Source organism: Oryx dammah, unplaced genomic scaffold (assembly GCF_014754425.2).
Source record: "Oryx dammah isolate SB20612 unplaced genomic scaffold, SCBI_Odam_1.1 HiC_scaffold_23, whole genome shotgun sequence".
In the NCBI taxonomy this organism is placed as follows: domain Eukaryota; kingdom Metazoa; phylum Chordata; class Mammalia; order Artiodactyla; family Bovidae; genus Oryx; species Oryx dammah.
This window is the reverse complement of record NW_024070207.1, coordinates 42433548-42454400: the sequence shown is the minus strand read 5'-3', so window position 1 is coordinate 42454400 and position 20853 is coordinate 42433548. Positions and strand designations below refer to the sequence as shown.

At 38.0% G+C, this 20853-nt stretch overlaps 2 long non-coding RNA genes across 2 annotated transcripts; one reads left to right on the top strand and one right to left on the bottom strand.

Moving 5' to 3' along the window:
• Positions 1 to 1551: 1551 nt before the first annotated feature.
• LOC120881731 lies at positions 1552 to 8591 on the top strand. The gene is made up of 3 exons (XR_005725327.1): positions 1552 to 1633; positions 8152 to 8162; positions 8582 to 8591. It is a non-coding gene; the product is annotated as an uncharacterized LOC120881731 (long non-coding RNA).
• On the bottom strand, positions 1556 to 20315 carry LOC120881733. Its single transcript, XR_005725328.1, has 3 exons — positions 20305 to 20315; positions 6216 to 6224; positions 1556 to 1645 (listed from the first exon to the last, which is right to left on the bottom strand). It is a non-coding gene; the product is annotated as an uncharacterized LOC120881733 (long non-coding RNA).
• Between the last annotated feature and the right edge of the window lie 538 nt (positions 20316 to 20853).

The window sequence follows — 20853 nt, the reverse complement described above, 5'->3', positions numbered from 1 at the left end:
TGCAACACATTCTGTGTAGTATCACCATGTTAGTATAATTGTAATACCCTTTTTATGATGTCACTCCTCTGTTTACTGAGTCTCAATAACTCTCCACTGCTTAGCAATGGTCTTCAATGTGAGGGATGTTCTATTTATATATTTAAGCTCATATAGTCAGAAAGATAAAAAGCTCTATTACTTTTGAATATCTGCAAATACACTGGCATACTCCCTTGGTATTTATGTGACCATCTATTGCATGAGGGAGACAAGTGGTCCCAAGGAATGTGGGGAGTTCCACCCCACAAATGGGCTTACGGTGGTGCCATAGCTCATCCTTTATATCAACTAGTTACAGTTTCTGTGAACCCAGAAAGCCAACTTAGGGATTTGCAAAAATCTAGCTGGAAGTAAAGAAACCTTTGAAAAATTGATGTCACTTAAAAATATCCCTTCAAAGAAACTCAGCTTTGGGGCTCTTATGAATAACATAAGCAGAAATTAATGACAAATAATTGGCTGATCTGACCCACTTCCGATTCCTGGTACAAGTGCTTGGCTATATTACAAGGTATAAACAGTGATCATCTCACAGATGTGACAGAGTTAGCAAAAAAAAGGTGAACTCCAGAGTTTCAAATGTATAAAATCATGTAACACTCAGTCCAATACTTTACCCAAGTTCATTTAACAGTGATGAAAGTTTGCAGCACCTGCTGAGGATTCTCACTTATTCCCACACCACTTGAAACACTTTTGTTCATTTGCCATGACAAAATGACTGAAATAACATGTGAAGGAAACATGATAATAAAATAGAAATGCATTCTTTGTCAGAAAATACTGTTGGAAGATGCATAAAAATTATTGTGGCAGCATAGTAGCATGAAGGATTCTCAAAAATCATTATGCTGAATAAATACCTTTGTTTGCTTAAGTTTACTTTGAGTTGCTTTTCTATTACTTGAAACTGAGTCTTAATATACTATCTACCAATATCCAAATTTGACAGATCCAAATAGTAAACCAGAGGTCAAGGCCACACTGAAACTATTTTTTAATCCAGAAGATAAAATGGAACAGGAACAGACAATGTTTAAGCTACTACAAAATCATAAAAATTTACTACGTGGTAGAAAAATACAGGAAAAAGCCTTAATGCTTATCAGCAAAGAATTGGTTGTATAACACCTGGTTTAGCCATATATGAAAATCTATATCTGTCAAAAATGAATAGAATATATTTATTATGTAGGGGCATGGAGAAAAAGAAAGAATCTACATACAGGGGTACACCTTGTATAATTCCACGGATATGAAACTAGAAATTCTAGAAAATGAAATTTTGTAGAAATTCTAGAAAATTCAGACAAAACCTTTGGTGGTGGCCTGTGGCCAGGATCAGAGGTAGGGATGGATCGCAAAGGGTTGCAAGAGATCTCTTGGAGCTGATAGAAATGGTCTGTATCTTGGTTACAGCAGTGGTTCCCTGGTTGTATGCATCTATTAACACCTAAATTTGTACATTGAGGATGGGAGGGGTGTTTGAGGGAGAATGGATATATGTATATGCATAGCTGAGTCCCTTTGTTGTTCACCTGAAGCTATTACAACATTGTTGATCAGCTGTATCCCAATACAAAATAAAAAAGTTGGAAAAAAACTTGGCCCATTGAATGAATTTAGTTTATTGTATATAAATCATATCCATTTAAAGTTAACTAAAAATAAATATAAAAAAACATACTAAATTACATGAGAGGAAAACTAAGCAATGTGCTAAAAACTGAAGATACAGTGTTGAACAGGAAAATGCCCTGGTCTTTCAAATTGATTGTAGGTTATACAGGCAGGTGGCTAGAAGCAAAATAACCACAGAGTTACTCCTGAAAAGGACTATGAAGGAAAGTGGAGGTTCTAGGAGAGCCTATACTGAAAGAACTTGCCTTAGCTTGTGAAGTCAGGAAAGAAAGGTGGAAAAGGTCCAAACAGATGGAGAACCACAAACTTCCACAAACTTCATAAGCCTGATCTCTCATTTGGTATATGGCCAAACTTTTAGTTCTGTTATGAAGAGATATCTTTACTCCCTAACTAATCAAGTTGAGTGTGGAAGTCACGTTACAAATTTCTTTGTACCCCTTCTTATAGCACCTGGAGAGTAGGATACATGGTAGGCATTTCATATTTACCAGTTGACTAATTTGCCTGCATGCCAAAGAGAATAGATGTATCCAGTGTCCCTCCTTAGAGAGCGAGTGGCCAAGGAAGAAAACAGACGGAATTCTTGGCAATCTGCCCTCATCTCTCCCATCCCTTTTGGAGGCCATATGCCCTATGGCTCTTGCTGCCCCCCTGCTCTGGCTGGCTGTCCCCTAGTCTGCTCTTCGGACACACTGTTTGAGGGAAATTTTAAGGTATCTCAGCCTTGTTCGCCAAGGCATTTTCACTTCATAAATTTAATTTGTACTTTAAAACCCAGCTTTTGCCTTCTAACTCAATCAAATGATTCAGTTACTTTGACAGCCATGGCAAGGGCTCAAGAAATATGTATCAATCAGTTGAAATGTCAACCTCAGCTCATAAAAGGGCTCACTCCATTGTCCAAGAGCACAAATTCAGTATCTATCTGAAACTGAGCTGAAAATAACTTTCCCAAAGTTGTGCTGTGGGTGCCATCTTTAAACAGCCCAGATTTAACTGTTACCACATATAGGCTTTAACAGCCAGTATTTTGGATTGTAATGGCTAGTCTGCATGTCATCTGTCTCAACATGCTGTTTCAGGTCACTGTTTGGTCAGGTTGCTCTATTGTGTGAAAATTGGCCATTAGCACGGCTAAAAATAGAGAGTTGACTCTTCCACAGATACGTGACTTTAGAGGTATAGGGATATGAAAATGGTTGATGTGCTAGAACAAAGAGAACATCTCAGAGACTTGAAGAAAGAATCTCCCAGAAACTGCTGCTTTTTCCCCCTCAAATGCTACAAGCAAACTGGCAAGCCATAAATGGAATTGCCCTCAGCATGACCATTGATTATTTTATAGATGACTCATTCAATTAAAAGGCTTTTGGTGGTAGCTCTACTAAGCATTGTTCTTTATGAAAAGAAAATTAAGGAAAAACGACGGAATATTTTGTGAAGCATAATATTTATGTAAACTGTGGGCGATGGCTATTTCTGATGTAAACAAGGGCATGAAAACTAAGAAAGGGATTGAATTAGTGTACGGAACATAGTTCTATACTAAACGTTAGGAATCCTTGTCCCTTAAAATAGAACATCCCTTCACTTCAAAGCCACTGTGCTTTAGAATACTGACAGAACATGTTCAAAGTTAATATAGAGGGAAACCATAGACCTCCAGAACTTCAAATCAAGGAGCATTGCACCACCAAAACTGCATTGATGAATCATGTTATGAGGTGTAGCGTAGGCTGTGACAGATTGGCTATTATTCATGTCACTGTGCTGTATTAGTCTCGATATTGAAAAGAAGACATGAAATATAAAAGCAGCCCTTTCTGTATGTAAGAAACCGGAGTGATGGTGTAATGGGATAAATTGTAAGTAAAAAAAATGGCAACAGCCAGTTAGCATGAATAATTAACTTTTCTAGGACACTCCAGGAGCCATAGGAAACTAAAATTTGCTGATATACCTTTATGTTTTAAATAACTATTTTCTTAGCTACTTTGTAAAATGCCAAAAGTTTCATTCCTTTCAAAATATTACTTATTTGTCCTTATTGTTTCAATAAGGATAATTTTCTTTGCTTGCAAAGTGTCTCATCTTCTGTGATCTTGTTTAGTCCTTTTAACAGCCCTAAGAAACTGGCAGGCAAGGTGCTACTTTATAGATGAAGAAGAGAAATTACAAACTTGTCCAGTGTCATTATCTAGTATATGGCTGAGCAGGGACTCAGATTCACATCTGCTGACTCTAAATCACTTTGTTGATTGTCTCCTTTCTCCCTTGCTCCTTTTTTCTAAAAATCTTTAATATAGTTATTAAAATGCATTGGCCTTGATTCCTGGATTTTGAAAACTTTCAAAAGCATTTGGTACATGGGTTTGGTTTTGTAGCTGCAGCATGGTCAATATTAAACCAGGCAGAGTGTCTGTACTCTGTTCTTGGACAACTGAAGCCTGGGGTGTTGTACCTGGGTTGTAATCCCAAAGGCATAGGGATTTGGCTGTTGGTGTCCAGAGTGTTGAAGGACAGTATCCAGGGGGAAAACCAAAATTGAAGCCAGATAAAAGAAAGAGGAGAGTGAAAAAGTTGGCTTAAAGCTCAACATTCAGAAAACTAAGATCATGGCATCCAGTCCCATCACTTCATGGTGAATAGATGGGGAAACAGTGGAAATAGTGGCTGACTTTTTTGGGGGGGGCTCCAAAATCACTGCAGATGGTGATTGCAGCCACGAAATTAAAAGATGCTTATTCCTTGGAAGGAAAGTTATGACTAACCTAGACAGCATATTAAAAAGCAGAAACATTACTTTGTCAACAAAGGTCCGTCTAGTCAAGGCTATGGTTTTTCTAGTAGTCATGTATGGATGTGAGAGTTGGACTATAAAGAAAGCTGAGCACCGAAGAATTGATGGTTTTGAACTGTGGTGTTGGAGAAGACTCTTGAGAGTCTCTTGGACTGCAAGAAGATCCAACCAGATGTTGAAGCTGAAACTCCAATATTTTGGCCACCTGATGCAAAGAGCTGACTCATTTGAAAAGACCCTGGTGATGGAAAAGATTCCAGACAGGAGGAGAAGGGGATGATAGAGGATAAGACGGTTGGATGGCATCACTGACTCAATGGACATGAGTTTGGGTGTACTCCAGGAGTTGGTGATGGACAGGGAGGCCTGGTGTGCTGTGGTTCATGGGGTTGCAGAGTCAGACACGACTGAGCAACTGAACTGAACTGAAACATACAGTTCAAATAAGGATTCTAAATAAGAGAGTAAAGAAGAAGGGGAGAATCCAGGAATGAAGAAGTGGGACCTGCAATATAGTTCCAGAGCATAATGGATGATGGGGACTGGAAGGCAGGGCTTAGGGGAATTTACTAAGCCTCTTTCCAGTGCACAAGTAGCTCTGGCAATGAGTGAGAAAAAAGAATTTTTAAGGGTGTCATGATGGCTCAGCTAGATACACAGATTAAACCTATAAATGATCTCAGAATGAGAGCTGGCAAGACTCCTATTTCTTTCTTTATGGAATCCAAAGCGTCAATGATTAGATGCTTGATTTTACTGAAGAATGTATGACTTTAAAAACTCAGTATATTTCCTAATTATTATTTATTAAACATTTGTATCCAGGCGATAGTGAAAGGCAGGGCAACCTGATGTGCTGCAGTCCATGGGGGTCGCAAAGAATCTGACACGACTGAGCTACTGAACTGATAGATTAATTGTACATCAGCCAGTTCTTTAAAGAATCATTCTATCTTTCCCATAATTTGATATTATATAAAACTACCACAACAATGCAACATCTGAGACACAGTTGAAAATTGATTACAACCGTAAAAGAGATTAATTGACCAGGATAATAAAAAAGAACACTAAATATAGGAGAATAAAACCATATCCTTTCTAGTGATTGCTGTTGTTGCTGCCATTTAGTCTCTAAGTCGTGTCCAACTCTTTGCGACCCTATGGACTGTAGAATGTCAGGCTTCCCTGTCCTTCAATATCTCCTGGAGTTTGCTCAGATTCATGTCCATTGAGTTGGTGATGCTATCCAACCATCTCATCCTCTGTTGCCTCCTTCTCCTCCTGCCCTCAATCTTTCCCAGCATCAGGGTCTTTTCCAATGAGTTGGCTCTTCGTATCAGGTGTTCAAAGTATTGGAGCTTCAGCTTCAGCATCAGTCCTTCCAATGAATACTCTAGAGAAATCAACCCTTTAATTTCCTTTTAGGATTGACTGGTTTGATCTCCTTGCAGCCCAAGTGACCCTCAAGAGTCTTCTCCAGCACTGTAGTTTGAAAGCATCAATTCTTCAGTATTCAGCCTTCTTTATGGTCCAACACTCACATCTGTGCATGACTACTGGAAAAATCATAGTTTTGACTATACTGATCTTTGTAGCCAAAGCAATGTCATCTGTATATCTGAGGTTATTGATATTTCACCTGGCAATCTTGATTCCAGCTTGTGAATCATCCAGTCTAGCATTTAACATGATGTACTCTGCATAGAAGTTAAATAAGCAGCATGACAATATACAGCTTTGACCTACTCCTTTCCCAATGTTGAAGCAGTCCATTTCCCATGTCTGGTTCTAACTGTTGCTTCTTGACCTGCATACAGATTTCTCAAGAGGCAGATAAGGTGATCTGGTATTTCCATCTCTTTAAGAATTTTCCACAGTTTGTTGTGATCCACTCAGTCAAAGGCTTTAGTGTAGTCAATGAAGCAGAAGTAGATGTTTTTCTGAAATTCCTTTGCTTTCTCCTTGATCCAATGGAAATTTGATCTCTGGTTCCTCTTCCTTTTCTAAACCCTGCTTGTACATTTGGAAGTTCTCAGTTCATGTACTGCTGAAGCCTAGCTTAAAGGATTTTGAGCATTACCTTACTAGTATGTGAAATGAGCACAATTGTACAGTAGTCTGAATATTCTTGGGATTGGAATGAAAACTGACCTTTTGCAGTCCTGTGTCCACTATTGAGTTTTCCAAATTTGCTGACACATTGAGTGCAGAACTGTAATAGCATCATCTTTTAGGATTTGAAATAGCTCAGCTGGAATTCCATCACCTCAACTAGCTTTGTTCATAGAAATGTTCCCTAAGGCCCACTTAACTTCACATTTCAGCATGTCTGGCTCTAGGTGAGTGACCACACCATTCTGGTTATCTGGGTCATTAAGACCTTTTTTGTATAGTTCTTCTGTGTATTCTTGCCACTTCTTCTTAATCTCTTCTATTTAGGTCCTTGACATTTCTGTCCTTTATTGTGCCCTTTATTGTGGGAAATGTTCCCTTGGTATCCCTAATTTTGTTGGAGAGATATCTAGTCTTTCCCATTCTATTGTTTTCCTCTTTTTCTTTGCATTGTTCACATAAGAAGGCTGTCTTATCTTTCCTTACCATTCTCTGAAACTACATTCAGTTGGATATATCTTTCCCTTTCTCCCTTGCCTTTTGCTTCTCTTCTTTTCTCATTTGTAAGGCCTCCTCAGACAACCACTTTGCCTTCTTACATTTCTTTCTCTTGGGGATGGTTTTGGTCATCACCTAGTGTACAATATCACAAACTTCCATCCATAGTTCTTCAGCCCTTCTGTCTACTAGATCTAATCCCTTGAATCTATTCATCACTTTCACTGTATAATCATAAAGGATTTGATTTAGGTCATACCTGAATTGCTTAGTGGTTTTCCCTACTTCCTTCAATTTAAGTCTGGATTTTGCAATAAGGAGCTTATGATCTGAGCCACAGTCAGCTCTAAGTCTTGTTTCTGCTGACTGTATAGAGCTTTTCCATCTTAAGTTGCAAAGAATATAATCAATCTGATTTTGGTATCGACCATCCAGTGATGTCCACGTGAAGAGTCCAGTGACTGTGGACTTCTAAAGAACATACTTGATAACTGACAAAATACAAACTGTAATTCAAATATACTGACTGGCATTCTGATACCTATTTCTAGGAAGTCTTTTAACTTTGGGCTCTGCAGAGTAGAGGGAATTACAGAGACATTACAAGTGTATTCAATTTGATGTGTGAAAACATTTTAGTAATTCCTATGAACAGATCATCATGAATTTAAAGAAGGGAATTTGAACTCAGTTCGTTTATAAAGTTCAGTAAGAATGTGGTAGGATCTTCTTAGTGGAACCAGATCAACTGAACCAAAATTAAACTTTTCCAATGACTCAGGATGTTTGGCCATACTATTTTTGGCCAGAATGACTATTTTCCATTAAGTGCCTGTGCCAAGCTTTTTCCAAGATGCACTGTGTTTAGCTGTTAGCCCTGAGCATACATGACCTCAGTGTTGTGATTTAAGTGACATGATCGAGGGAATAAAATGAGTCTGCTGAAAAGGGAGGAATACAAATAAGAAGGTCTAAATGACATTTTTTGTTCTAACTATAAGAACCAGGGACTCAAATCATGACCCATCTATAATGTAAAAGTTCATTTCCAGAAAAAAAAGAAGTAATGGTAGTAATGAAAGCAATTCAATTAGAGAACTAAGTATTAGGTAAACCATATAGAATAACCAACTGATAATCATTGTTTACCTAGAGAAACTGATTTCTTATGGTATGCTGTGATATTACCATAATCATAGTTCAGTGTATTGTACCAAGTATGTATTGATCCAATTCACTTCAAACAAGGGCTGACACTCTGCCAGGATTTGTAGGAACATAGCAACTAGAAGGAAAACCTCATAAGAGCAAGGGGAGATTGAAGGGAACACAAAGCAAGGAAGAGTGATTCCAAACAGAGGAATAAACATAGTCTTCATGGGGGAGTTGAACTGACCTTGAGTTTTGATCAAAGACAAGAACAAGACTGCAGATACAGGGGGGCAACGTTTGCAAAGAGTAATGCACTGGGATCATCTCTAGAACAGAGAGCTATTAAGTAGGTCGATCCTATTTCCAAGGTTCCTAGGAAGGTCAGGCCATGTGGCTGAGGATATGGAATAACATGGTAACTAGTTTAGATTTTATTCTGTGGATCTAGTAAAGGTGTTTAGCAGGTGAATGTCATGATCAGAGCTATGTATTCAAAAATCAATCCTGATGACATGGAGAAAAGGGAACCCTCCTACACTGTTGGTAGGAATGTAAACTAGTACAGCCCACTATGGAGAATAGTATGGAGGTTCCTTAAAAACCTAAAAATTGAAATACCATATAATCCAGCAATCCCACTCCTGGGCATTTATCTGGAAAAATGAAAGCTCTAATTTGGAAAGATACATGCATCTCAATGTTCATAGTAACACTATTTATAGTAGCCAAGACTTCTTGGAAGCAACCTAAATGGTCATTGACAGAAGAATGGATAAAGAAAATGTGATATATATATATTCCATCCTATACATGTATAGGATGGAATATAACTCAGCCATAAAAAGAATGAAATCATGCCATTTGCAGCACCATGGATGGACCTAGAGATTATCGTACTAAGTGAAGTAAGTCAGACAGAGATGACTCATATGATATTATTTATATGTGGAATCTAAAAAAATGGATACAAATGAACTTATTTATGAAACAGAAACAGATTCAAGAGACATAGAAAGTAAACGTTTGGTTACCAAAGGGGAGATGGGTTAGGGGAGGGCCAAATAAAGAGTTTGGGATTAGCAGATACAAAATACAAACTACTATATATGAAACAGATAAACAACAAGAATTTACTGGATAACACAGGGAACTATATTCAATGTTTTGTAATAACCTATAATGGAAATAATCTGAAAAAATATAAAACTGAATCACTTTAGTATATACCTGAAACTAACAAAATATTGTATATCCACTATACTTCAATTAAAAAAAAACCCAAAGGACACACCCTGGTGATAACATGAAGGATGGAATGGAGGGAAATGAGAATAGAAACAGAAAGATGACTTAGGGGACTTTTGTCATAGTGTTAGGAAAGAATGAGGGCTTGAATTAAGTTAACTTGACCACAGAGTAGAGGTCAGATGCCATCCATATTATGGTTTTATAATTAATAGGACTTGGTGATTACCTACATAAGACATGGTTTAAGATAACAGAGATTAACTGTGTGAGAGTTGCTCAGTTGTATCCAACTCTTTGTGACCCCATGGATTGTAGCCCACCAGGCTCCAGTGTCAATAGAATTCTCCAGGCAAGAATACAGGAGTGGGTTGTATTTCCTCCCAATCCAAGGATCAAACCCGGGTCTCCTGCATTGTAGGCAGATTCTCTACCATCTAAGCCACCAGGGAAACCCTCACTGTGTAGTACCATTAAATAAAATGAGGAAATCAGGAGAAGCAGCTTATTGGACAGGAGTTTGTTAGTCACTCTGTATCCGACTCTTTGCTACCCTGTGGACTGTAGCCCACCAGGCTCCTTTGTCCATGGGATTTTCCAGGCAAGAATACTGGAGTGGGTTTGCCATCTCCTTCTCCAGAAAAAAGGCTTCCTTGACCAGGAATCGAACCCAGGCTACAGCGGTGAGAGCGCCAAATCCTAACCACTAGACCACCAGGGAGCGTCAAGTGATGAGTTTAATTAAAAAAAATTTTTATTTAGTTTAGGGAGTCTAAGGAACATTTACCTGAAAATATCCACCCAGTAGTTGGTAAGGTTAGATCTGACACCTAGATGAAAGATGAGTGCTAGACATGGAATAGAGAAAAGGAGAGATGAGCAGGCTTGGAGGAAAGAACCAGAGAAGAGTAATGGAATCAAAGAACCCGTAGGGATGAATTTGACTTAAAGTGGTGGGGAGATGTTTCTTTCTCTAAAATACAGAAAGAAAATGAGGAAGTAAGTGAACTGAGAGATGACTTCAGAAGTGGAAGAGAAAGACCCCGAGTGAAACAGCAAAGATGGCTTTGATTGTCTTGAGTCTTCTCTGTAAAGTTTGAATGGAGAGTAAGAAGGGCTAAAGAAGGATTAGGGACTTTACATGTGTAGGAAATGTTCAGAAAAGTCTTTGCATGAAAGGCATACAGAGTCTAACTCCTAACATGTCATCCTAAGAAACTGATAAGAAATATTCAAATAGCTTTATCTGGGAAGCAGTTCAACTTGTTAACAAACACTGCCAATATATATCTTCTAATGAAAAAAGTCACTATAACATGACAGATCTGAGGAAAATAAATAACCTGTTCATATGTAACTAATTTAATTTATATGTCAAGTGATTTTTGAGTGGTATCTCTAAACTTTTCTACCTTTAAAAACATTCTTTTTCATGATGCCTGGTTGATTTTTCATGTTTTCACACATCATGTGATTTTTTCCATCCATCTTTTCTTATACTATTTATGATGCAATTAAAACATAAATTCTTTCCAGATTTTAATCATTTAAAAAATTGACCATACTTCACTTTTATAACAAAAACTTACAATATTATTCTTTTCTTGATTACCACATGCCTCGAGAACCCAGACTATATCTTTTAAGTTGTATGGCTGTAATGGAGCATTAAAAATAGTAACCAAATTTTGTTGGTAGTTGGATTGCTCCTCCACCCTTAAATGATCTGTCACAGAAATTCTGAAGAGTCCGTTGAAGTTACCCAGCTTCCTGCGTTAACTTGAACTAATTGAGCTTTAGAAAAGAGTGGCATGTTTCTTATTTCCCTATCATTGCTGCAGAAGAGGAATTTGTTAAGACTTTGACACTTCACCATAGGGCAATAGTCAACTCATGTTGCCATGGTTACTCTTGGTCAATTTAAAAAAATACAGAAATCACAATTTGTGCCAATGAATAATATTATCAGTCACTGGCAGAATCAACAGTTTCCTGCTGCTCTTTTTTTTCTTTCTGAGTGAAATTCTTGCACCCAGTAAGTATTAAATAAATAGCTATTGAATGGTGCAGACAGTTAAGAAAACCAATTCAGTGGATTAAAATGATACATTTACTCCGGTAATAATAGATCGTAAAGGCTTGAGTCTGAAGAGGAATTCAGAGATCATTTAGTCTGAATCTTCTCATTTCACAGATGGGAATAAATGATGCACAGGTGTAGAAAGGGACTGCTTAAGGTCACACAGACAGTAAGTGATCAGAATATACAAACACGATTCTTTCTCATATAGCAAAATGAGGCTGGGATTTTATTTTTCAGAAAAGCTATGGAAATACATGAAAAAAAGCTAAGATCTTCCTTATCAGTGATTTTATTGATCATCGCTGGGATATATAGCAGTGAGCTCTAGGAGTTCTGTGATGAATTTCGGAGAGAGACAATGTAAGTCATATCTGAGGAACTGCAAATATTGGCCTACAGTCCATCTAATCAGCATGGCTATCTTACTGATGGAGATACATTAAAGCTGTGCTTATGATGTAATATACTAAGATATAAGTTCTTTGGGGGGAGATGCTGTGTCATCTATTCAGTATAAATGTGTACATATGAATCTGAAGAAGACACCATTCTTGTTCTCAAGGAGCATTTTGTATACCCCTCCTGAATACAGTGAATTTCCTGGCTTATTAACTGACATGGTGCTCCTCTATCTTTTCTCCCCAAATGACTGCTGTGGTTTGCAATTGGATGGGTCTGTGTGGCAGGTTTGGATCCTGGTTTGCCTACAGGAAGTATGCCTCAAATCACATATTCATTTGGTATCTTAGAGCTTACGCATTTGACTTTTTTGTGTTAAGACAAGAGATGACACGAGCAACTGCCTAGAATAGGGCACAAGAGGTCCTTGTGGACTTTTCTAACACACTGGATTCAAGGCAGTCAGTTCAGTTCAGTCACTCAGTCGTGTCCGACTCTTTGTGACCCCATGGACTGCAGCACGCCAGGCTTCCCTGTCCATCACCAACTCCCAGAGCTTGCTCAAACTTGTGTCCATTGAACCGGTGATGCCGTCCAGCCATCTCATCCTTTGTTCAAGGCAGTGGTTTCAACAAAATAATTTCAAGGCAATGGTCCTTGGAAAAGGAATTTAGAAGGCAAAGAGTACACCTGAGTTACTTCCCATGGTAGTCTGAGATGAGAACAGTAATTTTCAAAAGTTTTTAAGGAGGAAAACCTTTTATTTTTTCAAACAAAATTTTGTATATAAATTTCAGTAATCATATAAAACAGATAGGAGCAGAAATGCTCTGAATGAGTCAGGAGTAGGGGGCTTGGGCCCTCACCAGCTAGTCTTACTCTTTCCTCTTCTTATTTTATCAATGAAGAAAGAGAATTCAGATAAGTAAAAATGAATTTGCCCTAAAATTAGTTGTTAATAAGTGATACATTTCTACTCTACCATATTGCCTCAAGAGTATTGAATTTACTTGGGATCTAGGCTATCATAGACTCATTGGAAGACATGAAAGAAGCTAAAGATGCAAAGTTTTCCTTGAAGGAATTTACAATCATAGTATAAAGATGAAACAAAATTGTATTTATTTGGAAAATGTCTGCTGAACATTTGCTACTTCTGACGCACTAGGAGTTTAAAGGCTAGTAAGGGCACAGGTTCTCAAGAAGCTCATAGAATTAATTAATGGAGAAAGTGATTGGCTGAATAATGGCCCCCAAAGACATCCAGGTCCTAATCCCTGAAACCTGTGAATGTTACCTTATATAGTAACAAGGGCTTTGCAGATGTGATTAAGTTAAGAATCTTGAGATGAGGAGATTATCCTGGTTTATCCAGATGGACCCTGAATATAATTACAAATGTCCTTACAAGAGGGAGGAGGCAGAGACAGATTCTAGTGTAGAAGAGAAAAGACAATGTGACAACCTCAGCAGAGAGAGAGATATTTGAAGTTGTTGGGCTTTGAAACATGAAGGAAGGGGTCATGAGCTAATGAATTTGAGAAATTCAGGTCTCTAGAAACTGAAAAAGGAGAGGAAATGTTTTGTTCCCTAGAGCCTCCAGAGGTTTCAGCCTAGTGAAATTGATTTTAGACTTCCGGCCTCCAGAAAGTCCAGTTCAGAGAATACATCCATGCTGTTTTAAGCCTTCAAGTTTGTGATAATTTGTTAGAGCAGCAATAGAAAATTATTACAAGGAGATAGTCACAAAACCAGAGAATAAAGTGAAATGGGAATGCTCACTTTGTCAGCACATATATTAAGCCTGGAGTGATAAAGGGAACAGTAGCATGAAACAAAAACATGAAATATTTCACAGTAGGGAATGAATAACCATTCAGTCCTTTGTTCAGAAAAATTGGCTACTCACATGAAAATTGAGCAAATGTAGGTTTCTATTTCATACAAAAATCAGTTCTAGGTCACTTAAAAGTCTAATGTGAAGAGCCAAAACTTTACTGATCTACAAGAAAATTCAGGAAAAGATCTTAATGACTTTAGAGTAGAGAAATAGTTTTTTAAAGAAAACATGCACAAAGAATAACTTGACACATAGAACCCCTGTAAAAAAAATTGCACAAAATTATTTTTTTAAGTAAAAAGACATACATTAGGAGAAAATATTTGCAATGTACATAACTGAAAACAGGATTAGCACCCAGAATATGTAAAGAAATCCTACAAATCAGTAAGGAAAATGTCACTTCAAGAGAAATTATGAAGACATTAGCCTAGTTCATGATGTGATGACTCCACAGAGAGGGGACTGAAGGAGTGAAAATTCTACTGTCCATTCAATTTCCTTCTAATGCTCTCCATGTGAAACCAAATAGAAGTCAAAGACAAGGGAACTCTTGGCTGTCATGCATAGAGTTCAACCCCTGAAACTAACACAACATTGCAAATCAACTATACTTAAAAAAAGAAAAGAAAAAAAAGAATGCATTTTAGTCAGTAGGACTTTAAGTTGTATTCATTTAGAAACTACAATTTCTCCCAGGAAAATTTATGCTCAGTTCACAAAGAACTGCTCAAGGTAAAGGAATTTGTTATGCTATTGCTGTCTTCCCTTAAATTTGTATTGTGCTTTGCTGCCTACAAAGCCGGTAAATCCTCACAGTCCTGAGAGGTGGAAGGGCAGGCAGCTTTACCCCCATTTCACTAGGACAAGTCAAAGCCTGAGAGAGGTACAATGACTTGCCCATGGTTACTCATTGAGTGATGGGGACAGGCCTAGAACTTATTCTTTCAAAATTTTAAGTTCAAAATTTATTCAACTACCCTCTGCCTGTTTCACATTCTCACAGATGAAGTTAGATCAACACTTGGAACACCTTCTCTTACATAAACACAAATCTACTTTTAGCTTTTTAGCAAATTTGAATGGGATGTGAGTGCTCACAGACACATTGCTAATAATTTATTTGTACAAGGCAATGATTTATTGCAGTGGGGCAAACTGCCCAATCCCTTGGGAACAGTAAGTAATTGGGATATTCCAATAGGGCTTCTTATGTATAATGTTTTTCAAAGTACACAATCTGATTAAAAGTGTATTCTTCTAGTAATAAATGGCTCCAAGGTTACATTTCTTCCATGAGACTAGAAATTCTATAAATGAAGTCAATGAAATAAAGCTGATGTGTTCTGTTAATAAAGTGATCATGAAAATTGTCCTTTGGCCACTAGGCTATAGAATTTTTTAATAGAGACTGGAAAAACACTGTTAGAAATGTGTCTAATTTACACTTCTATTTTTCTCCCAGCAGCAGGTCAGTAAGCCTATGTAAGAGTCCACAGAAGGGACAAAAGATGATCTCAGTGCAGTTGCAAATGATTGACTGGGTTAAAAAGATTAGTTTATTGGATTTTATACTCAGAGATATTCATATAGCCCAAATGCAGTTAGTGCATTGAATGAGAACCGGCACGGAAACATATCAATGTTTACTTTTGGAAACCCCCTCTGACCTGACTTTTTTTTTCTCTTGATATTATGGGGACAAACAAAGGTATGATGTATCTTCTGCCTTCAAGAAATTTACAGTTGCATTTGGAAACAGTAAAACATTTTGACACAGTTAATTATGAGGTATAGACTGCAAGCACTGTTCGGAAGATGGTAATTGCAATACCTAGCAGATAGTTATTACTCAATAAAACTTGATAGAATAACATCTGGAGAAATTTTGTCCTCATGGTTGCTTTCTTTCTGAAACATTTTAGGCATATTGTGAAACCACTGTTTTCCTGAGATGGTTTGAGCCCCACTCTTTGTGAAAGGCAGCAAAGTGCAGAATGACCCCTGGACTGATTAATCAATCAACCAAGGGGGTTGCTTCTGAAGCCACTGATTTGCAAAGAAGATGCAATGTAGTTTAAACTGCATATACCTTGAGCTGAGAAAAGTTTAAATTGATAAAAATGGCTTGTTTAAAAATTTCAAAACAGTATTTTGTAACTTGCATTATTTCCCCAGTAACAAAGAGATGAGACGTCATCCACTCATCCACTCGTTTATTACATGTACCCCCCCCATGAAGCATTTAACCATGATTTTAAATACAACTGGAAATATTTTATAATTAGGACAAGATCTAAAAAAAGTCTCATAAGAAAAAAATAATAAAGCTAGTGTTTAGGACTAAGAAAACCAAAGCAGTATGCAGTAATTGGATGAGCTCAAAGAAAAAGAACAAAGGATAAGCAATAACATATTAAATTATTGTTAATTGGAAAAGCCAAGATGTTCCTCCAGGCAGAAATCAGTAATTAGAATGTGGTGAAGCTCATTATCATCATCTGGGTTGGAAATAAAAAGTAGATTGCATCTCCTCCCTACTCAAGTTGCTCTCAGTCAACATTGATATTTCTGCTGGTGAGATAAAGCCAGGAAAGAGGTAAAATGGAGCATCTCAACCCTTTTCTCCCTGAGAGATGGAGTACATCTGCAGGTTTCTGAGGTTCTTCTGTCTTCCATCCGCACCTATGAGCTCAGGGCAACCCCCACACAGCGGGAAGTATGAAACAAGGCAGAGAGCAGCCCGCCTTAGGAAGAGGCTTCCACTCTTGCAGGTCTCAATGATGTACTGATTTCTGATAGTTGGAACATTAACTAAACTCGTCAGTATTGATCTCCCCACCTTAGTTCATCTCCTTACCCTCGTGGCCTCTGCAGTCTTGAATAACAAACCTACCAGCTTCCACCTGGCCTGCCTATTTCATTGTCTGTACCTCTAGGGTCCCAAGAGTCTAGGGATTCTTCCTGTTAGCCCAAAGCTCCGGATTCCCCATCCTATCTTGGGCTTCAGTATGAAAATTCATCAGCCCACACCAGGAAGCAGGCCTGAGATTTGTGTTTCTCCAAATGTGCTTATAGACCACCAGAATCAGCAAGGCCTTAGGGTGGGCATGAAGCTTGTTCAGTCACAGATCTGGGAGCTCAGCTCGGATCTACCGAACTCCAAGAGGGAAATTGGAGCTCAGAAACTGTCATTTAAATCAGTCCTCTTGGAGATTTTCACAAACATGAATATTTAAGAACCAGTCCTTGTTGCTTGCTGTTCCTTCCCTTGGATGTGTCTTTCCATGAATCCACATCTAGCTTACTTTTGTTCCAGAGGCTTTTCCAGGTCCCTCAAGAGAAAGATGCCCTGCCATCATCCTAAATCATTCTCTTGTCATTCTCTTTTATTTTCTTCACTGGAGTTAACACTATGGAAATGAGAATGCAAACTCCCCACAAGCAAGACTCTGATCTTTCTTTGTTTTTTTCTTCTGATCTTTATTTTTTTTCTAATTTCAATTATATTTTTATTTTTATAAGTTTGGTTTTATTTTCTTTTTTTAATATAAATTTATTTATTTTAATTCTTCTGATCTTTCTTTCATCACACTTTCTTCCTGTGCTGAGGATAGTGCCTGACACATAATAGGTAGATTCTCAATAAATATTTGTTGAATTAATCACTGATCTAGTGGAAACACTCAAATATTGGAATGCCATGGTATATTAGATCAGTGAGAACCAGGAAGCTATTTGCCTACTCAAGACCTTACTTTGCATAAAGCCAGATGTGGAAATACACAAAATTAAATCTGAAGCAGTTAGGTATGTGCATTTTGAATATGCCACAATGCTTGTGTCATATCCCTACAACTTTACAGTGATTAAGCTTTATAAAACTGAAATCTTTGAAGAAGTAGTTGTTTGAATAAACACATTTTCTAGATAGGCGAAGATTAACCCTTCGGTGTCAGAAAAATGTTAATGGCTTACTGACATTGTTTCTATAAGTTTTTAATGTATTTGCAATATTACAATTTATTAAAAATCTGTATTTGGTCATTCATATGACCAAAATATATTTATCATGTATATTTGGTCATTGTCCATATTTCCTGGTTTACAGCTCCACAGACCGTAGAAATTTCCTAAGTAATAAGACTTTAAAGGTGTCTTTTGTTATATTTCCTCATAACTCAGTTGGTAAACAATATGCCTGCAATGCGGGAGACATGGGTTCAATCCCTGGGTTGGGAAGATCCCCTGGACAAGGAAAAGGCTACCCACTCCAGTATTCTGGCCTGGAGAATTCCATGAACTGTATAGTCCATGGGGCCCCTAACAGTTGGACACGACTGAGCCACTTTCACTTTCACTTTTGTTATATTAATGAGATGACTTTTGTAAAGCTCGTAAGAATGGGGGCTGGTTGCCAGAGGAGTCAACCTCTTGAATGGAGGGCTGGAAATTTCAGTCCCACCCCTACAGCTCCAAGGACAGGAGAGGGGCGGGAGGTTGAGTTCAATCACTGTGACCACTGAGTTAGTCAATCATGCCTATGTAAATGAAGCCTCCATAAAAAGCCCAAAAAACAGGGTTTGGGTGAATTTGGGTGAATTCACCAGTTTGGTGAATTTGTGGAGATTTGGGTAGAGTGGTGCTCCTGGAGAGGGCATGGAAGTTCTGCACCCTTTCCTCATATCATGCCCTAAGCATCTCCTCCATCTGGCTGTACCTGAGTTATATCTTTTTATAATAAACAGGTGATCTAGATAGTAAAATGGTTCTGGAAGTTCTGTGAGCTGCTCTAGCAAATTAATCAAACCCAAGGAGCAGGTTGTGGAACCTTATAGCCAGTTGGTCAGAAGTATAGGTAAATACCTGGACTTGAGGCTAGTGTCTGAAACCTAAGGTGGAGGTTGTTGGGAAGCCCCACTTTGTAGTCAGTTGGTCAGAAACGCAGGTGACAACCTAGACTTGGGACTGGTATCTGAAGTTGGAAAGAGGGCGGTGAGTAGAGGGCAGTCTTTAGGACTGAGCCCTTAACCTGTGGCATCTAATGCTGTATCTCTGGTAGAAATGGTATCAGAATCAAGTTAAATTCTCAGGCATCCTGGTGGTGTCCCTTCATTGCTGTGGGGGAAACTCCCTCTGCCTGCCTCCCTGCCACACACATTGGAAATTGAGTCTTAGAACACCAGAAGCATATTTCTTGGCCTTAAAAAATATGCTAAGGGCAGGGAACCAGGCATATGACTTTGGTTCACCTGAGCAAAAATTCTCAGGCATTCCGATGTCAGGGATTCATTAAGGATGAACTGAAGCCCAGTTCTCTGCATGTGTAGACACTGCAGTCCCTTGAGTTAATAAATTTATTCTGGCAGTTTATCAATGATTTTCTGAGCATTTGGGCTCCTATGGTGGTTCTTTTGAAGAAATGGACCTTGTTTCATTGAAATCCAGCAATTCAAATGATCATCAATCATTTTTTTAGCCACTCTATTTTGGTTTATTAATACTATCATGGGGGTTAAGACCTTCAAAGTAGGCCTTGTTTCACCCAGGCATTTGAATATGCCACCTAATTAAAAGTTACAGCCTTATATTATTATCTCTGTTTTGACAGATGAGCAACAAAAGCTCAGGAAATTTAAATAACTTGTCTAAAGTCCAAACAGATGTGTGAGTATGTGTATACTGATCTTCCTGAAATTGATTACTTGTCTGTCCAGATGAATAGAACAGGTTTTGTAGCTTTATCTCTTTTATTCAATCTATTTTTATTTTAGTCTTTCCTCTAGAGATTACCATGGGTATGTATGCTAAGTTGCTTCAGTCGTGTTCGACTCTTTGAGACTGTATGTACTCAGCTCTCCAGGCTCATCTGTCCATGGGATTCTTCAGGCAAGAGTACTCCAGGAAGTGGGTTGCCATGCCCTCCTCCAGGGGATCTTCCCAACCCAGGGACCAAACCCACATCTTCTACGGTTCCAGCATTGCAGGCAGATTCTTTACCACTGAGACACCAGGGGAGCCTGATTACCATAAATGTCTTTCAATTTTAACAGTCTACTTAGAGTTAATATTTTATTGCCTCATGGAATATATAGAAACCTTGAGTCATATAGGTCCATTTTCTCTTTTTCTCATCCTTTATGCTATTTTTTTTGTCACGTTCAATGTATAGTTCTACCCAAGACACCATATTGTCTATGAGAAAAGTTGAAATTTCATAGTACATCTTAAAGAAAAATCATTTCAAAATCACTTGAAAAGTGATTTTATAGGTTCCCAATGCTAGTAGACTACATATTAACAGAGTGAATCTAAGAGAGGCAGATATCACAGGATCATAGAATATCAGACCTGGAAGGGATCTTAAAAATCCTATCCAGTCTTTCCCCAGAGAAGCACTACTGGCATTTTGAGGGGGACAATTTTTGCTCATGCAGTTACCTGCTAAATGCCAAAAAATAATGTCCCCATACATCTCCAAAGTACCAACTGGGTGTATTATACAACCCTCAGTTAAGAACCATTATGAATTGAGAGAGTAGCATTGATATATACACTACCATGTGTGAAATAAATAGCTAGTGGGAAGCCACTGTATAACATAAGGAGCTCAGCTCAGTGCTCTGTAATGACCTGGAGGGAGGGAGGTTCAAGAGGGAGAGAATATACGTACATCTGATTCACGCTGTTGTACAGAAACTAACAGAACATTGTAAAACAATTATCCTCCAACTAAAAAATTATTTAAGGGAAAAAAAGAACCATTGCTCTGTAATGACCTATAAGGGAAAAGAATCTAAAAATAGGATATGTGTATATGTATAACTGAATCACTTTGTTGTACATTGGAAACTAATATAACATTGTAAATCAAGTATACTCCAATAAAATTTTTTTAAAAAGAACCATTGTTACTAAAGTGTTAGTCTTTCAGTTGCGTCCAACCCTTTGCAACCCTATGGACTGCCCTGCCAATCTCCTCTGTCCATGGGATTTTCCAGGCAAGAATACTGGAGTGGGTTGCCATTTCCTTCT